We start from the raw sequence: 22,759 nt of genomic DNA on the forward strand, positions 1-22,759 counted from the left end.
AAAGAAGTAACTTTCAGCACAAACTGAAAGAAAGTCCTCCTGAAACAGCTACTTTCATATAAACATTGAATTACACGGAAGAAAAAAATTCTTTCGAAACAAATACTTCTATATGAACACTGAATTATACAGAAGATACTTTTCTCTACTCAGTTTGTACATCAAACATTTGTTGTGGAATAAGAATCAGATATCATTCACATGAGTTCTACTTTGAATGAATGGTAATAAATTGTACTCACATGGAACACTGTCACCCTCACTGGTATACACCGATGTTTCGCCTTAAGATACTTGCCCTAAGGCTCTTCAGTACCAAATTGGTTAACATTATAGAAAATACACACACTTCATATAACCCCTTCAATTCAAATAAGATTCCTCTTGGCTGGGATTAAATCAAAAAGGTGAATGAATGTCATTACGATGACATAAGCAGATCAAGCTTATTCCGTGACATTCAAAATCGTAATTCATGAATGACTGTTTCAGGAGGACTTTCTTTCAGTTTGTGCTGAAAGTTACTTCTTTGCATGATCTACACATCCATGTATAGAGTTACTTATTTTCAAATTGATTACTTCCTTCCTTTCTTTGGAAGATTCTGTCATCCCTTTTTTTGTATCAGATGGAGTAGTAGAAAGCCAAAAACTTTCTTTCCCAAAAATTAATCACTCCTAAAAATATAACCCCTTCAATTCAAATTGAAGATATGTTGTAAATTATATGAAATGAACAATTTCTTGTTAAAGTTGAACAGTTAAACTCATAGAAAATGTATATTGCGGCAAAATTATCTATCCTCGTGACAGAGGTATTCTCTAAGTCACAGTGCTCTTCGGAGGAAAAATTGCTTCTCAAGTATTTCTTAAAACATTGAAACATTAGAAGACCCTCTTGCTGTAAGTAACACTGAAGGTCACTGAAAAAGTTGTAAGACTTCTTCAATTGTACTATTTTTAGTATACTTTCGGAGTTTAGAACCCGCAGATGGTCCATTTCTTACCTGCTCGTGTGACGCAGCTCTTTATGTATTTTTCAAACATTTCGAAGGTCAAACATTTCGGAGTTTAGAACCCGCAGATGGCAAAGACTACAGAATACTATAAGACGTGTCACTCGCTCATTTTTCGACATCTGAGAAATCTCGCCGCCCGCTAGCGACAGCGGGTAATTACCAGCCGAGGTAGTACAGTGTGTCGCTTGAAGTTACCAGTTCTCGTCGGCACACGAGATATAAAGGTTGTCCGTATTGTTTGGTATTGTCAAAGACTACAGAATCGGTAAACTTTGGTATTGTGATTGTGTTGTGTTCGTTCGGAGTTCGAAATATTTATTTTGTGAAAATGTCGACGTATTGCTCAGTGGATGGTTGTCTGAGTACGGTGGGAAGCCCAGGTATTTCGTTTTTCCGCTGCCCAAAGTACAGTGAAAGGTATGCATTCAATATATTCACCATTAATTTTTATTTTACCTATCTATACCTTTTATGGTTTTGTTGTATAAAATTATTCATAATGAAATATACCGCCGGCATTTGCCAATCCAAACTCATTTCAATCTTTTTTCAAAATGTTCAGTTTATCGATTGATATACTTGAATTTTTTTTAGGTGTCAACGTTGGAAAAATGTATTAGGCTTCATTGGGAATCATAGATATGCTAATCTTACCCCAGAGCAGAGTCACAATAGAATTAAAATTTGCAGCTTACATTTTAGAGCCGATGATATTGTGAATTCTCGTATTCATAGCTATGCTGTTCCTTCATTGCGTCTGCCTCAAGATGGTTCTCAGAAAGGTTGGTTCAGTGAAGTTTATAGATTCAAATGATGAAAAAATCTTATTCCACTTTTCAACATATGAAATTTACAATATCAATTTTGTTGTTTAAACCTTCCAGATGATGATGCCATTGCCGGTACTAGCAAGGATTTTATTTACATTGATGCTCAGGTTCAAACGGATCAATTAGGATCACGAGGTGAAATATCTTTTCGTTATATTATATACTTACCTGATCTATTTTTATATGCTTCGGAAACAAAAACGATGACAAGAAAACAATTATTGAAAGTACGTACATCTTTCTTTTAGATGAATGCAGCCAAACATCTGCTAAACTCTCTTCGGGAACTCCAAGAAAAGTGGCATTACGAAAAAAAATTGTATCACTAGAGAAAAAAGTAGCTTCAACATCGAAAAGAACACTGGACGAAACCGGAATTACTCTGGATGATGTTTTCAAGTTTCTGGATCGAAAATATCTTGAGCAATATTGTAAGCTCTTGAAAGCACAGCTTTCTTTGATAAATAAAGCACCAAAAGGGTCCAGGTATAGTGACGAATTCAAACAGTTTGCATTGACTGTTTATTTTCTTGGTCCGAAAGCATACAAAAAATTTTCAACAATTTGTAGATTACCGTCAAAAAGTACACTTCATCGTTTCACGAAAAATTGGATTGTTGAACCAGGCTTCAACGATTTTATTGTTCGTTTTATTGAATTCAGGATTGGGCTCATGAAGGAGAAAGAAAGAGATTGTATTTTATGCCTAGACGAAATATCTTTGAAATCTCATCTTTATTATGATATTTCCGGAGACAAAATAGTAGGTTTCCAAACGAGTTTGAATGGGACCTCTACTGACATAGCAAGTAGTGCTCTAACAGTAATGGTCAGAGGTTTAGCAAGCAATTGGAAAATACCACTTGCATACTTTTTCTATAAGACATCAGCAACTTCTGATGATTTGAAAGATATTTTGTTCAAAACGGTACGAAGATGCAAAAGTATAGGCCTAAATGTCATGGGTGTGGTTTCCGATCAGGGTTCAAATTTTCAGAAGTTGGTGAAAACTTTGAATGTTACAGACGAAAATCCCATATTTCTGATAGACGATCATAAACTTGTATATTTGTTTGATATCCCGCACTTAATGAAGTCGACACGAAACAATTTGTTTTCCTATCAGTTTTTACTTCAGGGTGGAGAAACAAGAAAACATTACATAGAAACAATGTATAATTATGATAGAACTAAACAATATAAATTGGCTCCTAAACTCAATAATGACCACATTTATCCAAATAATTTTCAAAAAATGAAAGTCAAGTTGGCTTCCAAAGTTTTGAGTCACTCTGTAGCCGTGGCTATGCACACATACATTGACTTCAATATTTTGTCCAAGGAAGCATTAGTTACTGCTGATTTCATTAAAAAAATGAATGATCTTTTTGATTTATTGAATTCGAGCAATTTTGAGAAATGTCAGGCTTTTATGGGAACGGAAAAGCAGATGAAATGTCTTCAAGAAGCCTATGTCATGTTTCAAAATCTCCAAGTAAAAAAACACGATGGCAAAAATGTCACGAAACAATTGAAATTCATTTTTGGGTGGAAGTTGACTTTGAAAGCAGTTTTTGCCTTGTGGGAGAAGTTGAAAGAACGTGATTATAAATATTTTTTCACGCGTAATTCGAATCAAGATTGTTTGGAGAATTTTTTTGGACAGATCAGAAATTGTTCTGGCAACGCAAAGAATCCAACACCCATACAGTTTTGTAGAGCTTTCAAAAAAATATTTGCTTTGAAATATTTTGATTCTAGTGAAGGTGCTAATTGTATGGATGATGTTAATGACGTTTTGTTAAGTTTGACGCCAGAATTAACTGAACAATGTCGATACATCCTTGCTACACCCGACATTCCAAACTATGCTCCTTTGAAAGTTTTCACTCGAGATTATAAGAACATTAAAAGTCCCGAAGGAAACGCTCTTGTCTATGTCACAGGATACCTCATGAAAAAATGTCTCATGCAACATTCGTGTGACATTTGCATACATTTTAGCAAATCCTCAGAAAACCTTCTTGATCAAGATGCAATTTTCTGTAAGCTAAAGGCTTAGAGTACCGACAAATCATCGTTTGGTGGATTAACCGTACCATCAAGAGATATTGTTGACCATGTAATAGAGATGGAAAACATATTCATTGAAAATTTTGATAAAAACAAACGAATTCCTTGGAGTGAACCAACTTATAGTATTCGGTAAACTTTGGCCGTACCGACAAACGAATTCCTTGGAGTGAACCAACTTATAGTATTCGGTAAACTTTGCAGATGGTCCATTTCTTACCTGCTCGTGTGACGTAGCTCTTTATGTATTTTTCAAACATTTCGAAGGTCATCAACAGATGTGACCAAGTAGTAGGGATGTTCTAGCAGATTAGGGTGTTTGAAACTATACAGAAATGCGTCAGTCCGTTAGGAATATTTTTGGAGCGCAGTTCAGTTTTCATTTGTTTATCGATTTCTCTACTGAATTACACATTTTTAGTTTTCGAGTGAAGAAAAATATATTTATTTCGTGTTTATTCTCCAGTTGTAGTATATAAAAATTAAAAATTGTAAACTACAAACATTCTATGGTTTTTAAATTTGAATAATTCTCAAGTGTTTTCAAAATGATTTGTGCAATCTGTAAAAAGAACACTGGTAAAATTTTACGCTTTGAACTGCGAAATATGAAAATGAAAAAGCCGTGAATATGATGGAATCGTATCCCAATTCTCACCCTACACAAAACTCCTCGCAATGCGACATGAATGATGTCTTTACTCCAAAACACAATTTGACGAACTTCTTCTGAAAAGTACATATAATTCATTTCATTTGAGGTACTCGCATCCTGACACAAATGCAAATGAAGTCCTCGCATCGTCACACAAATTGGGTCTTCAATACAAAATGTGATGTTATTTGAAATATTTCATTTGCTTTCAAATATATACAGAGTCCTCGTATCTACACACAAATGTCGAAGATGTCCTCGAATCGACACACGAATTGAGTCCTCTCAAAGGCAGATATCTCACTTGCATTTGTGTGAGTAGGAGATTTGAGCCGGTTCTAAGCCTCCCCCCACCACTATGACGTATTAATTGCTTTTTTTTGTTGTTTAGTGAAGTCAAGGTGATGTGACCTTGAAGTGTCTGGTGCATGGATCGTTCAGAATTTTTTTTCCGGTTCTAAGTCTCCTCTCACCACTATGACGTATTAATTGCTTTTTCTTTTGTTGTTTAGTGAAGTCAAGGCGATGTGACCTTGAAGTGTCTGGTTTATGGATCGTTCAGATTTTTTTTTCATATGAGATTTTGTGTGTGTGTGTGTGTGTGTGTGAGAATGCACGGTACAGGGTTCCATCATGTGTTTGTCTATGTACAAACATACGTCTGCATTCCTCGAAGATCCTCCAAGTGATGAATGTTCCATCGGTGTGAGCCCACCAAGTTAATAGTGGTGTGACGTCACAGCAGCAGCAACCGTTCAACGGTAAGAGAGCAAGATGTTCACTCAACGACGTCTGGCTGAGAAATGCGTATTCATCGATGTGCCCTCACCTCTCTCGAAGTGGAGAGGGCTGTGACGTAACGCATCGCTCTAGCCTCGCTATCGATGGTGACACGCAGTTGGCCGAGGACTGTGCTAACGTCTGCCCTCTCCGAGAGCACAACGACCACTGCCTGTTCGTATCGGCATCTGTTATCGCATCCAGTTGGGAGGTGGGTTTGGCTGTGACGTCAGGCATCTCTAGTGGATAGCAGCAAGCAATGTGAACCTTTCACGGTTTCATGGTGGGGGTGACTCGCGCTGTTCAACATAAAAGAAATGCCTGGCACACTATGAAATCAGTAGACGAATATATCTGCAGCAGTAAGCATATATCTGCAGCAGTAAGCAGTTCGTAATAGAAGGAAGACGGTGAGTGTATTTTGCTGTTGGAAATTGTTTATTTTTTCTTACATATTTTCATCATGTCCGTTTCAAAAGTGGACTTAAATAAAATCAATAATTTGATTGTACAGGAGGTTGAAATACTAGAGCAAAAGGCTTTATCATCATTACCAATTGATGAAATATATATAATTATGAATATGTCAACTTATTTTACAAGGTTTGGAAAATCAATTTTATTAACTTTGGAAGATGTGAGCAATGATAAATTATTTAAAACATGGCTACCAAAACGTATTTCGTTGCAATTCAGTGATGACGATATAACTTGTATCAACTCATCGGGTGGTAAATATACGATGGTGTATTTAGGTCAGAACCCGCAAAGTTTTGCAGGTATGAAAACGCGATCTCTAATCAAATTCAGTATGATTGAATAATAATAATTATTATGTATAGTGAATTTCTTTTTGTTTTAATAATATTCATATATTAGATAATTTAGATGATAATTATATGGAAATATAAACAACCTTAGTTGAATACACTCACTTTATAAGTACAAATATAATGGGAATGTGAGTATTATATCATGGAAACAAGTTGGAGGTTGCTCATTGTTTTTTTTTTATTTGATTTCAGTTCCACCATTCAAAGATGTGGATGCAGTATGCAAGTCGAGATTGGGTCGATGTTGTAGATCTCAAATCATCGGTTCAACATTTGTCGTCTAAATTGAAGGTGTTGGGTGATGGAGCTGAACATGCAAGCAATTATGATATGAGTGTATGCTATGATGAAAAACAAATCGAATTATGTCTTCGTGATGCTGAGAACTATCGGAGTGGTGCTGAAGTTTTTAACAAATTTCTGGATAATGAATTGGAATTGTGGCAACTTCGTGAGGTTATGATTGAACTGAACCTGAGAAGATTCCTGTATAGCCTACAACCATACTTGCCAGAATGGATTATTCATCACTTTGAATTGAATGATGAAAATCGAGAGGAAATTGAAGGTGGTCGCGAAAATGATGACTATGGGGAAGGAGTTATTTTAGATAGTCTGTATGTTTCTGTAAATCATAAATAATGTCATATAAAAAAACTTTGTATCATTTTCATGTTTTATTTATTTAAATCCCATTACATATAATGGAAAATGATTACAAAATAATAGGTATGATATATATGAATTAGGAAAAATCACAATACATGATATAAGTCAGTTACAAATGAAAGAAAAAAAAATCGTAAAACAGTACATGATAGGGTGGAAAATGAAATAGTATCAATAATTTAAAGAGTGTCAATATCTGCTGTGAACTGAACCATCCAATGCATTGTATGTTGAAACTGTATCATGCAAAATGATTGCAAATACTTTAGTGTTGTCTGGAAACTTGGTCTTCCTTGTCTCAAACTCAATCTTTATATCAATAGTTGATGATTTTGTTGCATTCGGTTGATGGGAGCAATCGATGACGAATAGTGGATTCTCTCTAAATTGTCCAATGTCCATCAGAGGTTCACTCATATCTTTATCATAACTCCGCTGGAAACTCTCAAAAGCATAATAAGCAGGAGCATCAAGTTTTTTATCGAAATTCAAATTCCAACGCTCATATGGATAAACTTCAGAATTCAAGTATACTCGAATATTATTGATATCAGCGGTTGTGAATTTTGTAATATCCTGTGTTCTATCCTTAGATGTGGTAGTACTTTGGAATGCGATGATGACAAAACGAGGAGGTTCCAGACCGTTAGTTGTTTTGATGGACCATATGTCTGAAGAAGTCCCACGTAATTATGATAGTTCATAGAGGTCCCACATACGATAAGCCAACTTGATTTTGGCATTTAGAACACTTTTGTTCATTCTACTCGAAAGTTTGAGCTTGTGTTTATCATATGGTACAATCTGTCTTATTTTCCATTCGATTTTATTCATTTCCAAATCAGCATCAACCTCATCTATATATGAGTTTTTGAATGATCGAGCGATAATCAAAATCAATTCCTGTTTAGCATTCAAGATACTTTTGTTGTAAACTTCAGCAAAACCCATCAAATATTTCTGTGGTTGTTTTCCACTAAAAACATGAATGTTTGCATCCAAGATATCTTGTTTCAATAGTGAAAGTCTTCAGGCAGATGTCAATAATGTGTTAGCATGTGATTGTCCAAAAGATATCATGGTTTTCATTGTAGATGTTATCCCAGGTTTTCTAACAACAGCCCCTTGTTCACCACCCATTTCGTAACGAATTTCATCAAAGAGGAATGCAATTGCATTATTCGAGAGATAGCATGTTTTCGCTACATCTTTCGGGGTGAATTTACCTTCTATGTAAATGAAGCTCTCGGCAGTATCTAGTATAACATCTTGATTATTGGTTGCAATTCTAATTTCATCCGAATTCCTGAATAGCGGTGATCCGTAGGGCTTATATGTGTGCTCATGTAAACTTATGAGAGAATGATCGAGCACTGGTTCATCGAATATATTCAACTTTTCACTGTTTTTTTTCGAGCATCATTGTTATTTTCTCACTTTCAATCCAATCGGTTTCAAAAATTTAAGATCACTCACAGACAGAGCGTTATGTACTAAATGTTTAGCATACACTTGTGGAATGAGCTTCTTTTTATGCACAATTTTCTTTTTATGCACACTTTTCTTTTTGATAGTGCAGCTCGTTTTGGTTTGAGATTGTTCAATACGATTTTGTCTATTGTAAATGAAACCCATAACAATAGTTATTCGATTTTCTTCAATTCCAAAATAATGGAAATCTCTTCTTCACTTCCAAAATCGATAAGGTTATTTTTTTCATCCAAAATACGCACTGTAATGTTGTGAATCAATTGACAACCTTCTGGACTGACAGGCATATATATAATTCTGTGTGGTTCTTTAGTAAGATTGTATCTAGGTTCGACATCATTATCGAATGAGAAAAGAATATGGGAATCTTCACCATTTATATATGAACCAGATATTATATTGCAATCTAAGCGGATAATTCTCACAGTTGTAATGTTAATGGTAATGAGGATTCATGTATCTGATTTGATGGAAATATGTCATGAGCGAATCCCATCATTTCTGCTATAGAATTTGGATGTGTCAGATCACATTCATATTTGGATCGCATTTCACATTTGAATGTATAATTATTGGCGTGTAGATAGAAAATATCATCTGCAACGATATCAATTGGTTTTTTATCATGGAACAATCTGAGCATGATATGTTTCTGTATGACGGCATTGATCTCTTCTTTTTCGTAAGCACCACATGGAATTTCAATTGTAAACTTTTGGAGTATCGATGACTTGTCATTACTGATTCTGAAACTCACTAAATTATTAGCTTCAGTTATATTATTGATTGTATTGCATCCATAGAATCCCAAAAGTCCTAATCCATAACGGCTGTTCCTATCCAATTCAACTGGTGGAAAAAAATCCGCACTCAAGACACTTGTCCCGACAGCTTGTAGCTCGAACTTTCGTGACATGACTGATGGATATTTTGAAACACATTTTAATTTATTATTGTACACAGCAACAGCACATTTGAGACAATTTACACTTTTTGGAAGGTGCTGTATTGTAATAAGTATCATTTTTATTGATACCGATATTCACATCCTCTATATTACAAATACAACACAGATTTTCGAGGTATAGGACCATCATTAACATCTGAATCTAAATTTTCATCGGGGTGGTGTTCATAACAATATCTATGTTTCATTATATCGATGTCATCTTGTAGATGTTTGGGTAACTTTTTCCAAACATATGCAATCTTATGTGCAACACATGCAAGTATCACTTCTTTGGGCATATTTGCAAGCATCACTTTATCCATTTTTTTCAAGGTAACATATTTTGAAAACATTCTAAGTGAAAACCCCATTCCTTTGATAGCCTCCCGATCCAGTTTTGGTGTTGTATCCATTTTTTATTTGGAAAATTATTCAGAGAGAAACTGTAAGCACAAGTGACCACAGAGAACTGTATTAAATTTCTGTTGACGATCATAGTTATATTTAATTTTTACATTCGAACATTTTCGAAAGAATCGAGTCAATTCCAATGGTGGGGGTAGATCTCCAAAACTATCGAAATATGTGACTTCTTTCCCGCATTTTTTATATGCCACCCAATGTGTTCCTGGTCCACTTATTCCATCTAAATTAACAATAGCTGTCTTGTTTTGTCTTGGACCTGAAGAGGGTAATCTATCACGTGTAAAAACACCACGAAAATGTGGAATTTTATTTTTTTGTGCATAATAACTGAGATCGAGATCAGTAAGAGGCCTCTGAGGTAGGGGTTCAATTAGTTTTTTGTTTTGTTTGTGGCTTTGTATGGTTTTAAATATAGTCCTAAACCTTCACGGTATGGTTTGAGGTATAATCCACTTTCGCGTTTACCCAATGCTACAGCCTCCATGGTTTTATTGTGGCGATTGGCTTCCATTAAAGCCGCTCTGCTGACTTTTGCCGAATACACGGCCTTGGTAATACCAGCAGCGGCTCCCGCCAAACTCCCTAGTGCGGATAGTCCAGCAAAATTGGTATCAATGGCAAAAGTCCACCGATCTTGGGAACAGGAATTATGCGTGGTGTGCGGATTCTCTTCTTTCCACCGGCAGCTTTGAGGTATTTACGTGCCGCCTGCAATGCCACAGTGATAGCTTTTTTGCTATTATTCATCACAAATTGATTCCCACCAGCTTTCTTCAATAGATTTCGCACTTTATTGACTATCCCAGCACCAAATGCAACTTTTCTAATTTTATTTTTCTTCGTTTGTTTCCTCTTACATTTTTTCTTATTGGTACTACAACCCATGCCCATATGTCTTTTTATTTTCATAATGTTGGTGACAAGTAATGCAGTTGCTCTTTCCCCAATACTCGCGTCCTTCGATTTAACCCTATACCAAGCGCTGTATTCAAGTTCTTTGTCGGCTAAATGTCTTGCTGCAAGATCGGATGGATGCTTAGAATATTGAATATCGTGTTTTTTGCATTCAATATCTAATTTATTGATTCCAGGATGGTTGCGAGCTAAACGATGTTTCAATTTTGTACCCGGTCCACATTATTGATAACCTCCGGGTAGATGTAATTTGAAAGGAATTTTGTTAATTAAATCATTAACAAAACCACAACCTCTTTTAATTTCACGATCACTTTCAATACGTCCGTATCGTTTGATGGTACACATTGAAATGAATAAGCTAATAACATTTATATAGTCTCCAACCACGGCACGATGCGCATTGTAAAACAGGAAGAAAAGTTTGTTGAAGATAATCTAGATGAGAAATTTGGGTGTGGATTGAATGGACAAAGGGTATTCAGACATGGTCCACTACTACCATCATCAGTTCGAGGACTCATTATAGGACCTTCAAATTGTGGAAAGACGAATGCAATGATATCACTATTAACACATCCACAAGGACTGAGATTTAGAAATGTGTATCTCTATTCGAAATCACTCAATCAACCTAAATATCAGTACTTGCGAAATGTTTTGGAACCTATGAAAGGATTAGTTTTTTATACATTCAGCAATAATGCAGAAATAGTGGAAACCTCCGACGCTAAGCCTAATTCTGTTCTCATTTTTGATGATGTGATATGTGAAAAGCAGGATATTATTAGATCATATTTCTGTATGGGACATCATGAGGATGTTGATTGTTTTTATCTAGCACAGACATATTCACGGGTACCCAAACAATTAGTGCGTGACAATACCAATTTCATTATAATGTTCAAACAAGATGAGACGAATTCACACCACATTTATTCAGATCATGTTTCACCCGATGTAACATTCAAACAATTCCAATTGATGTGTGTTAAATGCTGGGAGGACCAATATGGATTTCTAGTCATTGATAAGGACAGAAAAATAGATGAAGGTAGATATCGCAAAGGATTCGATAGTTTTATATATCCATGATCTCATTATTCAAACTTATTCGATCCCTGAATATCGTAGAGGTCACTTCATCAGTGAATTGAGCTATAATTTAAAAAAGCATTATGAATACGAAAAATGATTCTGAAAATAAAAATAGTGAAATGAATTTGAAACGTCAACTAGTAGAGACAAGAGAAGCTGTCAGGCAGATATTCAACTCTATCAAGAATGATAATATTGAAAATCGTACAACACTTGAGAAATTGTATGAGCCCATAACGAAACCATTGAATGTTTAATCATAAAACGCTACTTCGAAATCATCAATGTTATCGTCAACCCATAGACATGTTCAATCTACTTCAAATTATCCCATGAGTACTCCAGTAGGAAGAAAACAATCTTTTGGTAGTGTATCATCTGTGAATAGTGACACGAGCACACTTCAAAACAATATGAGAACAACTCTATTCGGAACACCATCATCGTCCCACATCGATTCATCGGAACATGACTCCTCACCTAATATGAATGAAAGTCGTGAAGATGTTTTGGCGAAACATTTGAATAATGTAAAATCTAGAAATCCAGCATATGATGGAACATTTGGTGTAGGTATGGATCCTATTACACAAAAGCTGAAAATGGGAAGTCTAGTGGTACATTTCAAAGATGTAAATATTTCATTTTGGGATGCTAATGAAGTGAAAAAATATGAATGCGCAGGTACTCCAGACTTGTATGATATGATCTTTTTGAAGAATCCGCAAGACATTGATAATGAAGAAACTCGTCAAATATATTCCAAAATATTGAAAATAACGAATGCTCCATATAAACAATATCATCTGAAGAATGGTTTTAAAAACACAAATTCTAAAAAATTTCGTGAAGTTATCAAACCTCTATCAGACTCAAGACAATATCCAATAAGAAGTAGAATTGGTGGAGCACTCAAACGAAAGAAAATGGAGAAAACATATAATTCTAAACGTGTGAATTATGTGTACTGGAATTCACCGAAAGAGGAGTCAGTTGTTCGTCTACGACTATTGGTAGCCTCAAAGTCAGCTGGGCATACTGGACATGACAATGAAATAATCTCAATAATTGAAGAATTACGTTCTGTGTATACCAAACCAAATTAATTGTATACTCCATTCCCGCTTATATTTTTCAACTCACGATATTGAAAACACATTATCATTCCCAAAACTAATCGCCGTCACTTTGAAATGCACTCTCCAACTCTTTTCGCCAATTATCTCTCACTGATAATGCTGTCTCATAAAGTTGAGTCGACTCCTCAAACTCAGCCTGAGCTTGCATTCTCGAACGTTGATTGAAATGATCATCTTTAACAATTTTTGAACGGAGTTCATCTACATCCGTACACATTTTAGCCAATTCAACCTTCGCTAATGCAATCTTAGCATCTAATGCTCACTCTTTTCAAGTTCAGCAATAGCCATCTGCGCCTTTACAAAGCGGCATTTTGCTTTCTTTTTCATTTCTCCAAACCGATGTAGAGGACTGAAAGAAGATAGCGATTCAGCTTTCAAATCCCATTCATTCCTTTAAGTGAACCTTTTGGCTTCCTCTTCGATCTGTCACTTTTCGTTGTGGGTTTTTTCTCTCGCACAACACTTTTCGATTGTTTTTTTTCTCTGAAGTCAGTGACAATCGATGGAGATGCATTAGTAACCTTCCTCTTGATTGTTCTAGATTTCTTATCAACACCTTGGTGTTGATGAAGGGTAGATGAAGGGTGTTTGAGTGGTGATTTCGAAACGATTGGATTTTCAACAACAATTTGCTCATTCGGTTCCGGCACATTTGCAAAGTTAACAAAGTCGTTAATATCAAAATCATTTATCGAATCTTGACTCGATAAATGTAATACTGGAATATTTTCAAAATCAGTGTGATCGATATCAACAAGTGGTGAACCATCTTCAGTAATCAACAACGGCATAGAGCTCATGGCAATGATTATTTAGATCTGAGGAATGATATGTGATAGCAATATAATGTGAATAGGAAAGGTGATGATGTGACTGATACTTCACCTTTTATAGAAGAAAATAAACTAACGCATGCGCTCTTCTATCAACTAGTCCACTCTTTCATTGACTAGCACATGCACTTTTGTATGCATTCTTCCATCAACTAGCCCACTCTTTCATTGACTAGCACATGCGCTCTTTCACTAAACTGTTCACGCATGTGACGATCTTTGTCATTCAATAGGAACACTTTGTTGCATGCATTTCAAAATGTGATAAAATAACACGAATAGATTCGAAATGATATATTTATTGATAACAGAAGACAATGACATCAATAAAACAAAAAAATATTAAAAGTGTTGATGTGTCTCTGTCGTTGCAGAATGTTCTTTGATTATTCTCCTCAATATTTGTTGATCATGTGTCAGACAGCAGCATTGAAGGAAATCAATTCTCCTATTGGGGTAGAGTTGACCAACCTTCTCACACAGATCCTAAGTACTTCTACATGAAGTGCATACATGATTCCAACAATTCGTTGTGTATGTGTTACAACGCAAACAACGTAGCAACGGAGCTGGAATAGCAGCACAGGTAGCACAAATATTTCTACAAATACCCATATTATTGGATATTATAGGTTCGGAACACTTCAGGCACTGTAACTGTTGCTGATGGTATTCTATTTTTGGCCGCTTCGGTAGATGAGGTGGAGGCGACAGCTGAATCCGCGACATACAGTCATTGCACATACCAGTGATTTTTTTCTCATGTCATAATGACCATCTTTTGTTAATTTGAATCCATTCCCGGGAGGACCTCGAATAATATTACCACCCCATTTTCTTTTTCTACCAAACTTATCTATCGTTTTGGACATTGTGCACCATACGATGATTCTTTTCAAACTGATATTTCTTTCATTTACATTATACTATATACTTTGCAGTAATTGGTTAGAAAAAATATAAGTAAAACAAATAACATTTTTTTTAATCATTTTTATATTCATCAAAGTAACTTGACAAAAGTAATACTTCAATGTGAAAAAATCACAATGAAATAATCACAAATAATGAATGTTCCGGTTTGAAGGAAAAAGCAACAACACTTCGAATGACAATTCAGTTATTCATCTCAACAGTCAACAAATTAATTAGTTGGTCTAAGGCGCTCTCTTGAAAAAAAGAATGAACGATTTCAGACACCCAACGAATGTTGTCATTAGGATCATTTCGATAAAACTCTATATCGCTATGACCCCATGGAAGAGTTCGAGTATTCGGAATGATGAATCTTTTGTCGTCGTGATATGATAATGCGACTTTATTTTTCAATTCAGTGTGAATATCATGTAATACGCTTCTGAATGAGTTCATCTTCCTGAATATCATACCTCCTTCTTCGATGATTTTTTCATAGTCTTCACATGTCAATTCATTCTTTATAACAGATCGTTTGACGCCTTTGGCCTTCTTCAGTTCACCATCAACAAATTTCACATAATACGCTTTGAGCACCTGTACCGTAAAAGCTGATTATTGGATAATTTGGGAATTCATCCTTGAAATTGCCCAGAACAGACTTTGTCACTGGGATATTGAATTGGTTTCCCATTTTATAATTAGATGTATCGAACTCATTTATATTATTTTTGATAAATTCATAGAAATTGTCTGTATTTACTTTGAGAATAAGGGAGTCGGTATCAATGTAGAGTAAGAACGTATCTTCTCCAAACTGTTGTTTGATACATCCATAGAAAAAATCATTCATAACTGTTGTGGATAATTCCAGAATGGAAAATCCCAAATACAGTGGTTTATCATAATGAACTTTTACTCTAGCCAATTGAATAGCAACAAAATTCTCAGTGAAAATGGAGCACTTTTTGAAATTTGGTCGCGATATGAGACAACTAGCACCTATAGTTCTTTTTATATTTTCCCAATGTGTAATGAGTCTAACATCAATTCTATTGTCTACGTTTTCCATTGTTTTCCCATAGACTGCATTATTCATTAGTTTGTAGAAATCTTTTTCAGATTTGTTATTAGACCGATTACGCATTTCAGTATTCAAATCTATATAGGGCTTCATCCAACATGATTGCTTGAACCTCAATACTCTATGTGTGTTCATCACTATCAAGCCATGATTGACAGCTTGCTGTAAGTTTCTATAGTGAACAATATATTTTCTTTTATCGTATAAATTTGGAATTAATTTGGGAACATTCGATTTTGCATATGGAGGTATCAAACGTTCAACTAAGAATGGAAAATCTGAATGTTTATCGTGAAGTTCTTGGGGATAATGTATATCCACTTCCAATACATATCCATAAGGACTATCAACATCCACATTCATTATATCAAGATTGAGAATTTCATGAGGTGTTAACCATGAAAATTCACCTGTTGGTAATGATTGTGACATGCTGTGACCATATAGATTTGTTGCATCCAAATATGAAATGAATGAAGATGGTTCATTTGAATTATAATTCGGTAAAAATTTATTGTTTGCTTTATGTTTCCTTTCACTACATTGACTGATTCCACCACGAATACCATTTTGAAAGAAGTGAACCATATCAATGTCAGTTAGTAATTCCAATTCAATATTAGTATATTTCAACATGGCTTCCCATGATAATCCGGGTGCAGTGAAGTATTGTGCCGGATCCAATTTATATTTATCAACAGATATATTTCTAAAGTTTTCAAAAATGTCACATAATAGTAACACATCTGACTTTAAATATAAATCGAAGTATTCACCCAAATCCTGACATTCGAACAAATTCCAAACAAGTTGAGCTCTCCCATAATCATAATCTGATATATGTTCACAATTGAGTTTATCATAAAATTGATTTCTGATTGGAAGTCTCGGATGATTCAGTTTGTCGATGTCATCAACAAAACTATAGGGAAATACACCTTTCTTTCTCATCAAATTGAAATTTTCAACTTGTGGGAAATGTATGCGCATCTCGATACACTGATCAGATGTTAAATTGGCTCCTAAATTCTCTAAAGAACTAGGCATGAATCTGAAACTATCAATGAATCTTATTTTCAAATAATTCTTCTTCACTCTACCATCTTTATCCGTATAGGAGTATGTAAAGAGATGTTTTATGAAAGATATATATTTCTCATTAGTTTGTGGGATGACATACACTTTATCTTTGTTTTTATACAATTCCTTCATTAATAAGTGACAATCATATCCACTCAGATTGTGAAAAATTATAGGAATGAAATTTGGTAATTTAAAATTCAAATTACATGATGAATAAGTAGCAGGAAACCTTTTTTTTCCTGTGAGATGACAATGATCCCTCACTTTAACTTCACCATCATTGAATTGTTTAGAACAAATGCCACAATTTGTGACGGAAGCAAACTGTTCCTCTTCCTCAGGAGTTTGTGCATCCATAGGAATAGGAAACCTGAGATGATTTTCATTAATATTTTTCAAATCATCTTCGATTTTGATAACGAATTTCTGGGCTGCATCCACACCCCTATACGAAACAAATTTTGATAAATCATCATTGTATGAACATTTAATCAAATGAGCAAATGAATAAGGCTCATGTTTGAATGTCTTGATCGAGTACGAGTATTCAGGATTTGGTTTAGTGGTTTGAATCGGCTTGAGTACTGATTCAAAATCGGCATGCACTACAAATGGTACCTTCATTTGTTTCTCAAAGTTTTCAAAAGTTAGTATATTTTCAGGCACCATTTTCCATATTTATTGACTTTGAAATTGGTTGATGGTGTTGTAGTACTCAAGTTATTACAATCATTTATCTTATGACGTAATAGAAATTGTACATTAGAAAAATATAATAAACAGCCATCACAAAAATATTTCTTATGTTCATGAGCCGATAATTGGCTGGAAACTAATCTTGAAAGATCTTTGATCCAACAATAATGACTATTACCGAAATCATCTGTGATAAGTAACAAATTGACATGTCTCCTAAGTCTTCTCTGAGAGTAACGTAATGGTCCAATTATTTGATACATATTTTACCCTTCTCGAATTTACTTTCTAAACCGTACACATTAACTGAAATATCATTCTTGTCTTCAAATTTCACAATATCCTTCAAATTTACCGAAAAATTCATACCTGTTACATCTATGACTGTATTGAAATGTGGATATGATGAAACTTCTGACGTTCTGTCGATTGCAGGATGTAGTGCTGAAGTGATAGCCCATGCAAAACAATGCTGATCTTCATTACGGCCATTAACCACGGCCTTCCTACGCTTGATACATTCAAGCAGCTTCACATATGAACATCCACTGAGCGGGCTGTATTTATTAATGTTCAACTCCAGAAACATGATTTTTTCACAACCTTAAATATAAATCAAAATTACTGATCCATCCAATTAAAACTTGGTAGAAATGCTTACCTGAATCACGTTCCTGGAATTCTGTAGTTTGAGCGATAATCCCATTTCGAAATCCATCAAATAAGGAATTCAAATCAGTAGATTGGTTAACTGTTCTATTCTGGGAGTTGAATGATTTGGTTTCCTTCAGGTCTTGTGTTTGCAGAATATAACTCCCAAATACTTCCATCTAATCTCACTCGTTTCACTGATGGACCTTCTTGACAACTCTGGAGGTGACGACGAAGGTTGTCACTACGAGTAAAATATTTACCACATTCACAAGTATACATTTTTTATAAAATGTTCTCACTAACTCACTCGATGGAAACTGACATAACCAACACTCGCCCGCTTCTTAAATACCATAATCCACGTCGCCTGCGCGTCACCGTCGAGAGTGAGAGTAGAGCCATGCGTTACGTCATAGCCATCGCCACATCGAGGGAGGTAAGGGCACATCGATGAATACGCATTACTCAGCCAAACGCCGTGGAGTGCACATCTAGCTCTCCTACCCTTGAACGATTGCTGCTGGGGATAGAGCGATGCATTACGTCACAGCCTTCACTGCATCGAGAGAGAGGTGAGGGCAGACCGATGAATACGCATTACTCAGTCAGACGCCGTGGAGTGAACATCTTGCTCTCTTACCGTTGAACGGTTGCTGCTGCTGTGACGTCACACCACTATTAACTTGGTGGGCTCACACCGATGGAACATTCATTACTTGGAGGATATTCGAAGTATGCAGACGTATGTTTGTACATAGACAAGCACATGATGAAACCCTGTACCGTGCATTCTCACACACACACACACACAAAATCTCATATGAAAAAAAAAAAATCTGAACGATCCATAAACCAGACACTTCAAGGTCACATCGCCTTGACTTCACTAAACAACAAAAAAAAAGCAATCAATACGTCATAGTGGTGAGGAGAGACTTAGAACCGGAAAAAAATTCTGAACGATCTATGCACCAGATACTTCAAGGTCACATCACCTTGACTTCACTAAACAACAACAAAAAAGCAATTAATACGTCATAGTGGTGGGGGAGGCTTAGAACCGGCTCAAATCTCCTTCTTGTGTGGCCTCGGAGGATATGCAGAAATTAGGTAGGAGTGTATTCATTAATTGATCGTTGCACGCCTAGCAGTGTGTTAGGTGAACTGAGTGTCCGTAGTAACATGGTCTTATGAGGACATCGCCTATTTTTGATTTATACGTACATCTGAAGTTCGGAATAATACGTAGAATACTAAAATGAAGTCAAAAGTTTGCGAGGACGGAGTGTGTGTCCTGCACTCCACGAAGTTCCAGCAACTAATGAATGTCCCCACTACTTTCTGTAAGCTCATCGATTTGAAATGATGGAGTTGTTCTGCCGAGTGGCCTACTATGCGATGTGTGCGCAATTTTTTGTACAGATTGTGGTGGAAGAGTATTATAGCTATAGGAGTTCTGGCTTATTCCTTATGGAAAAACACGTGCAAATTTTGAGCTGGTCCATTCTGGACCTTTTTGGACCTCAAGACCACTTCACACGGAAGGAGTAAATGTCAGTGCCTTGAGCCTTAGCCTTCAAAGCCCACTTCAGACCATCTCCACTTCTCCACTTTTACCGTCATTCAGTCGACCAATCAGCTACCGCGCATACAGCGGGAAATTCAAATCAAATCATCAAAAAAATAACCGTTTTTCGTGTTTCAATATGACAGTCATTTATCACTCAATGCGTTTTGCTAACCAAGTAAGCATCATCAGGAGATGACTAAAGTCCACGCTTTGTATGAAGGATCGTTTTGCGAATTTTCAGACTCCTGTCAGAATGGGATTGAGCGAAATCTTCGTTAATGATAGTTGAATCCCAACGTGCAGCACATCAAACGGTAGGGAAACGAATACAGAGTGTACCGACAGAGAAAAAAACAAAGATGGCGTAACAAATATAATATCCAGCGGCTAATGTGAAATAGCATAGGAAGGATTGCAAATTCAAAAAAGTAATTGAACAAACTTGAAATTAAAAGTCGTTGGGTTATGAACAACTACTAGTGTAATCCAATTGTAGAAGTTTGATTCGAAACGCAGAATTCATTGACAAAGAAAATGAAAAAATTATTATATACTGAAATATATGATATATTTGGATTCCTTAGGGTGAGAAGGTTTCGAATTCATCAAAAAACGACAACTTCCGGTTTTCATTTTCGGTCATCCGATTTCGATTATTTCTACATCAATGGATTCGTTTACATTTTATGGAACATAATTAATCGTTTTTCGAAGCCAAAAGGGACTTATAACCTATTTTCATTATACTAGCCGCAAAATACCGAAGTGGGTACTCATTTATAATGATTTCATTTGTAGATCATGAAAAGTATAATAAACAGAGTCTGGTGTGAAAAAGCATAGGAAGAATTGCACATTTCAAAAAAATCATGGAACATACTTGAAATTGAAAGTTGTTGGATTATGAACAACTACTAGTGTGATCCAATTGTAGAAGTTTGATTCAAGACGCAGAATTTGTTGACAAAAAAAATGAAAAACTCATCGTATACTGAAACATATGATATTTTTGGATTCCTTAGGGTGAGAAGGTTTCGAATCCGTCAAAAATAGGTCACTTCCGGTTTTCACTTCCGGTCGTCCGATTGCGATGATTTTGACATCAATGAATTCGTTGAGAGAGTCATTTCACGAAGCCAAAAGGACCTCATAACCTATTTTCACTATACTAGTCGCAAGAGGTCGATGTGGGTACTCATTTCAAATGATTTCATTTGCTGATTATGATAAATATAATATCGAGCGTCTAATGTGGAATAACAAGGAAAGAATTTGAAATACAAAGAAAAAACATTAATAAACTTAAAATTCAATGTTGTTAGCTTACCAACAACTATAAGTGGAATTCAATAGCAGCAGTTTGAATCATAATCAAACCAGAACGGGGCTTGAAGTTTGGAGTTCCACTATCACACTGTCACCACAAAACTGGCTAGGTTGGCGTGAAGTTGTATGTAGTTGATGGTGGGGTGAAGACCAAAAGTAAATAATAAACTATTTTGAGCCTGAAGTGAATGAGCAAAATGTCCGATTGAATACACGACTGCGATCGATCTGTCATTGATTATAATCAATGACAGATGAATGATCCTGCTTTTGACATGATTTTAACAGGAAATGAAAAAAGAGCCTGGGAAGCCTTTAAGGGGGTTGTACATGGGTTTTTAGGTAACAAAAGAGATGATAACTTCACAGCATTGGTTGAAGAGCTTCTTCAAGCTTACCACCAACTTGGATGCAACATGTCCTTAAAAATTCATTTTCTTCACTCTCATCTTAATTTCTTCCCACAAAACTGTGGAGCTGTGAGTGACGAACATGGAGAAAGATTCCATCAAGACATTGCCTTAATGGAACAGAGATATCAGGGCCGTTGGAATGAAGCAATGCTTGCAGACTACTGCTGGTCTGTGTGTAGGAATGCTCCAGAAGTGTTTTATAAAAGACAAGCTAAACGACAGCGATCTTACAATGAATCGGATGGACTTAATTGAAATTTGGTGGTACAAACATCTTTTATTTGTCAAAACACTAAGAATAATGTTTTTTTTATTAATTTTGTACTTAAAATATTCTAAAAGAAACATGACAATATTGTTTTATGTACTTTCACTTTTCACGTATAGTATAACTACTCTTTAAGATTAAGTACTGTGTATCTCAAAAACCAGAGCTAATAAAAAATTTTTCATTGTTATTTTCGTTTCTATCACCCCAAAATTAGTAGAAATTGACTAATTTAGTGTAGGAAACATTCAAAAAATATTTTTTTGTTGTGTTGTGTTATCTGACACATTTAAAAGTACACGATAACATTACAATTGTCATTTTTTTGATTCCTGAAATTATTGATATCTAGTACAGGAGCTTTATATACAAGAGATGATCCCATGGATAAAAATCTAGAGGATTTTGGTCACTTCAACTGCAGCCAAAAACACGCATTTTCAAGAACCTTTTTTTTTCAAATATCCATATGATTTACAATGTAACGTGTCATGAAGCGTATTGTGTGAATCTCGAATTATATAACGCTTATCATATTCAGGGCTGGAATGTACTTGATATTTATCAGATCGAATCAAATTTTGGGTGACACTCATATCCTTCCAATTACCTAAGCAATTCACATAATCATCGAACGTAATTTTATTCTTCACCACAGAAGATTTCACCCCCTTTGCCTTCTTGGCAACCCCTACACATGAGATGATTTGATTAATTTCATCCTCATCATAGCCATCATTTAACAACTGCTGCCGCTTCTTATTGATACCATCTTTCGTCACCAATACCCTAGTCGGAGGATGTTTTTTTTTTCGCGAAAAATAATTTCCAGTGAAATTATTTTATGCGCAAGAAAAACATTACACATACTTAACGTTAGTTGATAAAAGCGCTCGCGCAGCTGAGTTTTGTCATTCTGTTACATATATTTGAATTGGAAACATCTTATCACAGAAAAATGGCGCTCTCCGCTGACTTGGTGCAGTATATCTCCTCTCTTTTGGGATTGATAACCACGAAGTTCAATGAAAAAACTGC

General features: G+C 35.5%; 1 protein-coding gene and 1 long non-coding RNA gene across 2 annotated transcripts in view; both read left to right on the forward strand.

Annotated features, from left to right (window-relative positions):
• The window catches only part of LOC141481164 (uncharacterized), a 32,233-nt gene extending 25,354 nt beyond the window's left edge, over nucleotides 1-6,879 (forward strand). The window contains exon 2 of the mRNA XM_074172286.1: nucleotides 6,382-6,879. The gene's annotated coding sequence lies outside the window, so the exon portion shown is untranslated. The remainder of the gene's footprint in view (nucleotides 1-6,381) is intronic.
• The window catches only part of LOC141481165 (uncharacterized), a 179,316-nt gene that overhangs the window by 106,842 nt on the left and 49,715 nt on the right, over nucleotides 1-22,759 (forward strand). The gene's annotated exons all lie outside the window — the stretch shown is intronic.

This window comes from Leptinotarsa decemlineata, unplaced genomic scaffold, assembly GCF_025532065.1.
Source record: "Leptinotarsa decemlineata unplaced genomic scaffold, Ldec_3_MD MMD2_tig00000090_RagTag_RagTag, whole genome shotgun sequence".
Lineage (NCBI taxonomy): Eukaryota > Metazoa > Arthropoda > Insecta > Coleoptera > Chrysomelidae > Leptinotarsa > Leptinotarsa decemlineata.